The 8,596-nt window shown below is 29.4% G+C and overlaps 1 long non-coding RNA gene across 1 annotated transcript; it reads right to left on the reverse strand.

The window, feature by feature from the left end:
• Window positions 1-373: 373 nt before the first annotated feature.
• LOC125031055 lies at window positions 374-7,633 on the reverse strand. Its single transcript, XR_007115450.1, has 2 exons — window positions 5,261-7,633; window positions 374-4,510 (listed from the first exon to the last, which is right to left on the reverse strand). It is a non-coding gene; the product is annotated as an uncharacterized LOC125031055 (long non-coding RNA).
• Window positions 7,634-8,596: the final 963 nt, after the last annotated feature.

The raw sequence follows: 8,596 nt of genomic DNA on the forward strand, positions 1-8,596 counted from the left end.
CTATACCTTTCATTATTTTACCATTTTAATGCAACTATTTGTATCAACAATAAAATCATAATATTACCACCTTCATGATCGAAACTTTTCATTAAAAAAAGTTTCATAATCCAACCATTTTAGTCAGCAAAACCATTCATACTGGAGTGAATTTTGTCAAAATGAGAGCCGTTTTAGAAGCGAAAATCTGTGACACGTTTTTATCAATCAAACCTTTTATAATACTACTATTTGCACCATCTAATTATTTCTTCAGATCCCGCAGTAATCGAAACCTTTCATGCTTTCACACCATTTTCATTAGTGAAACCATTCATAATTTTACCATAACTATTATCAAAGTAAATATCTTTATTACTGTTACCCTTTTTAATAAGGAAAGCTTTCATGATGTTACCATAATTATCAAGAAACTTTTCCTGCTACCATTTCTATTACCCAAACCTTTCATAAACCAACGTTTTTTGTTACCAAGATCTTTCGTAAAACTAACCTTTTTATGAAAGCCATCATATTTATCAACGAAGCCCTTTATAATATTATACAATTTTATCAGCATTTTTTTTTTTTTTCACGATTCATCTTTATCAATGAAACCTTTCATAAAGTTACCCTTTCATTCATCAAAACCCTTCATAATAACCTTTCATAATGCTTTCATTTTTATCAGGCAAACGTTACATATTTTTTTCAGAATAAATCTCATATGCTACCATTTATATCAGTTCATTCTTTTATGCTACTGCTTTCATCAACCAAACTTTGTAAATATTACCTTCATCACCGAAGCCTGTCAGAAAACGTCCATATTTATCAACCAAACCTTTCATGATTCTTACGAAACTTTTCAATATAGAATGAATTTTATCATCAAAACCTTTCATTTATATAGACGAAACCTTTTGCAACCTTATTATTTTCATGAGTGAAACCTTCATTGCTACCATTCCTGTTACAGAAACCTTGACTAATACTACCACATCTCATCATCTAAATCTTTCATGGTGCCATTTTTTATCAGTGAAGTCTTTCTACATACTACCACTCATCAATAGAACCTTCCACGCTACCATTTTTATCGGCCAAAGCTATCATAATATTACCATTTTCGTTATCAAATACCTTAAGGTACCTTATGATAACCAAAACCTTTCATGCTATTATTCAAAACCTTTCACACCACTTTCATCAGCGAAAGCTTTCATAATACTAACACATTCATTCACACTCATTCCGTCTTTTTTTAGAAACAAAACCTTTCATAATACTACCATTTTTATTAATAAACTTTTAATAATGTAACCATTTTTCGCAATGAAACCTTTCATATTGCTGCAAGTCTTGTCAACGAAGCTCTTCATAACTATAACTCCTCAAAACCATTCATAAAACAACCATGCCTATTAACGAAATCTATGCTATCCTTTTGATCAGCCTTCTTGATACTAAATTTGTTATAGAATAATAGTCATAATATTACCGTGTTTCATCAACCAAAATATTCGTAGTACTATCACTGTCATAGTGTTTCCTTTTTCATCAAACAAACATTTCACAATACTACTATTTATATCAAAACCCTTCATAATGCTAGCATTTTCATATAACAAACCTTACATAATATTACCATTTTAATCAACCAAATATTTCCTTATATTACTTTCATACTACTACGAATTGCATCACTAAAAACTTTAATTTTAATATTACCCTTTTTATTAATCAAACCTCATACCCTACCATTATGATCAACCTCTCTTGTGCGTAATTACATTTTTCTTACAGCTTGATATCAGCAAAACTCTTTCATCAACCAAATTTTGCATAATACCGTTTTCATTATCGAGAACTTCCATAATGTTACCAATCAAACTTGTCATAGTTCTATTTTTTTTCTTATCAAAATTACACACACACACACACACACACACACACACATACACACACACACACACACACACACACACACACACACACACACACACATAATAGTATAATTTTCTCCATTGAAGAACATTCATGATATTACCATGTTTATTAAGATGTCTTCCATGTTATTTGTGTCAGCTTAACCCACCATTGTGCTTATGTATCAGCAAAACCTTTCTTAAAATTGCCATATTTATCAACCAAACGTTTATCATTCATACCAAATCTCACGTAATAGAACAGATTTTATCGTTAAAATTCTTCATATTACTACCATTTTTCATCGACGAAACCTTTCTTAATCTTACCATTTTCGTTAATAAAACTTTTAATACTAAAATTTTCATCGACCTTTCTCAATATTTTTTTTTAATGGATATTTTTCATGATACTACCATATTTTATCAACCAAACTTTTCATACCATTTTCATCAATAAAACCTTTCATCTTACTCTCCTTATCAACCAAAGCTTTCACATACTACAAATTATTTCGTAATATACCTTATAAACGAAACCCTTTCATGCTAGCAGTTTATCAGAATCTTTCATACCATTTCCATTAGCGAAACCATTCATACTTCTACCACATTTATTATTAAAGTAATCATCAGTATCATCAAGATCTTTCATAACATTACCATGATTATCAAGAAGCCTTTCATGCTACCATTTCTATGAACCAAACCTTTCATAATGCAATATGTTTTGTTACCGAGGCCTTTCATAATACTACAATTTTTATTAGCGAAAGTTTCATCAATGTCATCCTGTTTGTTAACGAGCCCATTTACAGTAATACAATTTTTACTTTTCATGATACCCTCTTTTCATCTACAAACCTTTCATAAAGTTACCATTTTCTATCATTAAAACACTTCTTAATACCGTTTTTAGCATATAAACTTTTCATAACATTACTATTTTCGTTACCAAATATACTTTAAGATACCTGGAGATACTTTTTATAAAAGAAACCTTTCATGCCATCATATTTACCATGAAAACCATTCGTAGTGCTACCATTTATATTAATAAAACCTTTCATGCTATCGTTTTCAGCAACAAGCCTTTCATGATTCTCTTTTGATATTCTATCCTTTTTTTACAGGCAAACTTTTCATACCATTTTCATCACCGAACCCTTTCAAAATATTTATATTCATACGAATGAAAACTTTCATGCTGTCTCTTGTATCGAAAAAAAATACTTAATGTTTTCATAAGGATACCGTTCATACAAAAGAAATCATTACCATTTTAGCAACATCACTTTTTTTTAATGCTACCTCTATATCAACGACACTTCTTAATGTGTTAACCTTATTATTAAGGAAACCTTTCATAACGCTACAAAGTTTATCACAAACTTTTCGTGCTGCAATTTCTATGAACCACCTCCTTCATATTGCATAATACTACCACTTTTATTATCGAAACCTTTTATATTGTTCCCATTTTCATCAGTCAAATCTTACATAATACGGGCATACTTATCAGTTAAACCTTTCATACTTGTACCTTTCATAATTCAGTTTTTATCATCAATGTTTTTTTTTTTCCTATTACCATGTTTATCACACCTTTCATGCTTTAACTTTTATCATCTAAACCTTTTATTACTTTAACATTTTTAATGCAATTGTTTTTATCAACAATAAAATCATAATATTGCCACCTTCATGATCGAAATTTTTCATTAAAAAAAGTTTCATAATGCAACCATTTTAGTCAGCAAAACCATTCATACTGGTGTGAATTTTGTCATTGATTTTCTTCAAATTACTACCAGTTTTAGAAGCGAAAATCTGTAACACGTTTTTATCAATCAAACCTTTTATAATACTACTATTTGCACCATCTAATTATTTCTTCAGATCCCGCAGTATAAACGAAACCTTTCATGCTCGCATTTTTATCATCAAAATCTTTCATATTATCTTCATTAGTGAAACCATTCATAATTTTACCAAAGTAATTATCTTTAATACTGTTACTCTTTTTATTAAGGGAAGCTTTCATGATGTTACCATAATTATCAAGAAACCTTTCCTGCTACCATTTCTATTACCCAAACCTTTCATAAACCAACGGTTTATGAAAGATTTTTCGTAAAACTAACATTTTTATTAAAGCCTTTATATATGTCAACAAAACCTTTTATAATATTATACAATTTTATAAGCAACATTTTTTTCACGATACATTTTTAAAAACCAAACCTTTCATAAAGTTACCCTTCCATTCATCAAAACCATTCATAATACCCTTTTTATCAACCAAATCTTTCACATTACCATTTCCGTTACTAGATATATCTTCAGATACCATCTTAAAAACGAAACCTTTCATGCCACCAAATTTACCACTTAAACCTTTCATGCTATCTTTTCCAGCAACCAAACCTTTAATAATACAATTTTGCTTATCTTATTTACACTTTTCATAATGTAACATTTCTTTATACCATTTTCATCAATTAACCCTTTCAATTCTTATATTCATATGAACGAAAACTTTCATGCCGTCTCTTGTATCAACCAATCGTAACTTAACAGTATCATTTTCATTAATGTGAAACCTTTCCTACTACTTTCAAGCTACTACTTTCATCAGCCATTCTATGTAATGGAAACCCCTCGTATTAATACCATTTATTATTACCATTTATATTAAAGATATCATTCATAGTATAACCATTTTATCAACTTATTTTTAATGGTACCTCTGTATCAACAAGACCTTTCAATACGTTACCCTTATTATTAGGGAAAATTTCATAACGCTACCATGTTTATCATAAAACCTCTCATACCGCAATTTCTCTGAAGTAAACTTTTCATAATGCTACCATTTTTGTAAACCAAACCTTTCATAATACTACGAATTTTATCATCAAAATCTTTCATGACATTAACATTCTTCTCAACGAAACCTTTCAAGCTACTACTTTCATCAGCCATTCTATGTAATGGAAACCCCTCGTATTAATACCATTTATTATCAACCATGTCTAGCAATGAAGTAAATATTATATAATACTACCACTTTTTTATCAAAACCTTATTATATTATACAATTTTATCAGCATTTTTTTTTCACAATAAATTTTTATTTACAAAACCTTTCATAAAGTTACCCTTTCATTCATCAAAACTCTTCATAATACCCTTTTTATCAACCAATTCTTTCATAACATTACCATTTCCGTTACCAAATTTTCATCGCTTAACCCTTTCAATTCTTATATTCATATGAACGAAAACTTTCATGCCGTCTCTTGTATCGACAAAAGCGTAACTTAACAGTATCATTTTCATCAATGTGAAACCTTTCCTAATGATACCGTTTATATTAAAGATATCATTCATAGTATTACCATTTTATCAACTTATTTTTAATGGTACCTCTGTATCAACAAGACCTTTCAATACGTTACCCTTATTATTAGGGAAAATTTCATAATGCTACCATGTTTATCATAAAACCTCTCATACCGCAATTTCTATGCAGTAAACTTTTCATAATGCTACAATTTTTGTAAACTAAACCTTTCATAATACTACGAATTTTATCATCAAAATCTTTCATGACACTAACATTCTTCTCAACGAAACCTTCCAAGCTACTATTTTCATCTGCCATTCTATGTAAAGGAAGCCCTTCCTAATAATGCCATTTATCATTAACCATTTTTATCAATGAATTAAATATTACATAATACTACCACTTTTTTATCTAAACCTTATTATATTATACAATTTTATCAGCAAAAAATTTTCACAATACATTTTTATAAACGAAACCTTTCATAAAGTTACCCTTTCATTCATCAAAACTCTTCATAATACCCTTTTTATCAACCAAATCTTTCACCTTACCATTTCCGTTACTAGATATATCTTCAGATACCATCTTAAAACGAAACCTTTCATGCCACCACATTTACCACTAAAACCTTTCATGCTATCTTTTCCAGCAACCAAACCTTTGATAATACAATTTTGCTTATCTTATTTACACTTTTCATAATGTAACATTTCTTTATACCATTTTCATCAATTAACCCTTTCAATTCTTATATTCATATGAACGAAAACTTTCATGCCGTCTCTTGTATCAACCAATCGTAACTTAACAGTATCATTTTCATCAATGTGAAACCTTCCCTAATGATACCGTTTATATTAAAGAAATCATTCATAGTATTACCATTTTATCAACTTATTTTTAATGGTACCTCTGTATCAAAGAGACCTTTCAATACGTTACCCTTATTATTAGGGAAATTTTCATAATGCTACCATGTTTATCATAAAACCTCTCATACCGCAATTTCTATGAAGTAAACTTTTCATAATGCTACCATTTTTGTAAACTAACCCTTTCATAATACTACGAATTTTATCATCAAAATCTTTCATGACATTAACATTCTTCTCAACGAAACCTTTCAAGCTACTACTTTCATCAGCCATTCTATGTAATGGAAACCCCTCGTAATAATACCATTTATTATCAACCATTTCTAGCAATAAAGTAAATATTACATAATACTACCACTTTGTTATCGAAACCTTATACTTTATACTGGCATACTTATCATTTTAACCTTTCATACTTTTTGTAGGAAAATCATTATAGTACTTATTTATCATCAAAGACATTATGCATTACCATTTTTATTAGGATACCTTTCATACTTTATTTTCTTTATCAAACCTTTCATTGATATACCCTCTTTATCAGAAAAAAAAATAATGCAACCATTTTTTATCATAATATTACCTTCTTTATCATCGAAACCTTTCTTTAAAAAAAATCATAATGCAATCATTTTAGACAGCAAAACCTTTCATAATAGTATGAATGTTGTTAATAATTTTCTTCTAAATCCTAGGAAACGAAATTTAGGAAACGAAAAAAATGCATCAACCAAACCTTTCATAATACTACCATTATCTAATTATTTCTTCAGATACCTTAACATAAACTTTCCATACTAGCAAAATCTTTCATACCATTTTCATTAGTGAAACCATTCATAATTCTATAATATATATTATTAGTTATTCATTATTTCATATTATTAGCCTTATTATTAAAGAAAGCTTTCACGATGTCTTCATGATTATCACGAAACCTTTCATGCATCCATTTCTAAGAAGCAAACCTTTCACAATACAATGGGTTTTGTTACCGAGACATTTCGTAATACTACCATTTCATTGACGAACCTTTTATATTGTTACTATGTTCATTATCGAAACTTTTCATACTGTTACCATTTTCGTTATCGAAACCTTTCATATTGTTACCATGTTCATTATCGAAACCTTTCATATTGTTACAATTCTCGTTATCGAAACCTTTCATATTGTTACCATTTACGTTATCGAAACCTTTCATACTGTTACATTTTCAGAAATCAAACCTTCTGTAATATATAGATATGTTAAGACCTTTAGTAATTCTATCATATTACCAACAAAACCTTTCATATTACCTTTAAATAATACAATTTTTATTACCCAAACCTTTCATAGTACTCCCATTTTTATCAGCGAAATACATCACAATATTACCATTTTCATTATCGAAACCTTTCATATTACTATGATTTTTATCAACCATTTGTTTAAATAATTATTGTAGCAATAATGGTAGTGAAAATAATAGCGATGATAATGATAATGATGATCATATTGAAAATAATAATGGGATAATAATGATAATAATGATAACGATAATGATAATCGTAATAGCAATAGCAATAATAATACTAATGGCATAGAAAACGAAAATTAAGTAATTAGAAAAAAAAAAAAGTTATCTCTGCTGTTCTCCCAAAGTTTTAGGCTTAATCTACATGCATTTATTCCGTTTTATTATTATTATTATTATTATTATTATTATTCTACCGTAATTATATGTGTCCAAGACGAATTCCATGTTTTTTGTTTTTTTTTTTCATTATTTCCTTCTGCTGTCAGCATTCAACCTTTTATTTTCTTATTTAATGCAACCATTTTTTATCATAATGTTACCTTCTTTATCATCGAAACCTTTCTTTTAAAAAATGAAATCATAATGCAATCAGTTTAGATAGCAAAACCTTTCATAATAGTATGAATTTTGTCAATAATTTTCTTCTAAATACTAGGAAACGAAATTCAGGAAACGACAAAATTGCATCAACCAAACCTTTCATAATACTACCATTTTCGTTATCTAATTATTTCTTCAGATACATTAACATATATACATATACATATACATCTCTCTCTCTCTCTCTCTCTCTCTCTCTCTCTCTCTCTCTCTCTCTCTCTCTCTCTCTCTCTCTCTCTCTCTCTCTCTCTCTCTCTCTTTCTCTCTCTCATCTCTCATCTCTCATCTCACATCTCTCATCCCTTATATTTCCTCTCTCCTCTCTCTCCTCTCATCTTTTATCTCTTATCTTTCCTCTCTCCTCTCTCCTCCCCCCCCCCCCCCCCCCCCCACTCTCTCTCTCTCTCTCTCTCTCTCTCTCTCTCTCTCTCTCTCTCTCTCTCTCTCTCTCTCTCCTCTCATCTTTTATCTTTTATCTTTCTTCTCTCCTCTCCCCCCCCCTCTCTCTCTCTCTCTCTCTCTCTCTCTCTCTCTCTCTCTCTCTCTCTCTCTCTCTCTC

The sequence above is a fragment of the Penaeus chinensis genome, chromosome 2 (genome assembly GCF_019202785.1).
Source record: "Penaeus chinensis breed Huanghai No. 1 chromosome 2, ASM1920278v2, whole genome shotgun sequence".
In the NCBI taxonomy this organism is placed as follows: domain Eukaryota; kingdom Metazoa; phylum Arthropoda; class Malacostraca; order Decapoda; family Penaeidae; genus Penaeus; species Penaeus chinensis.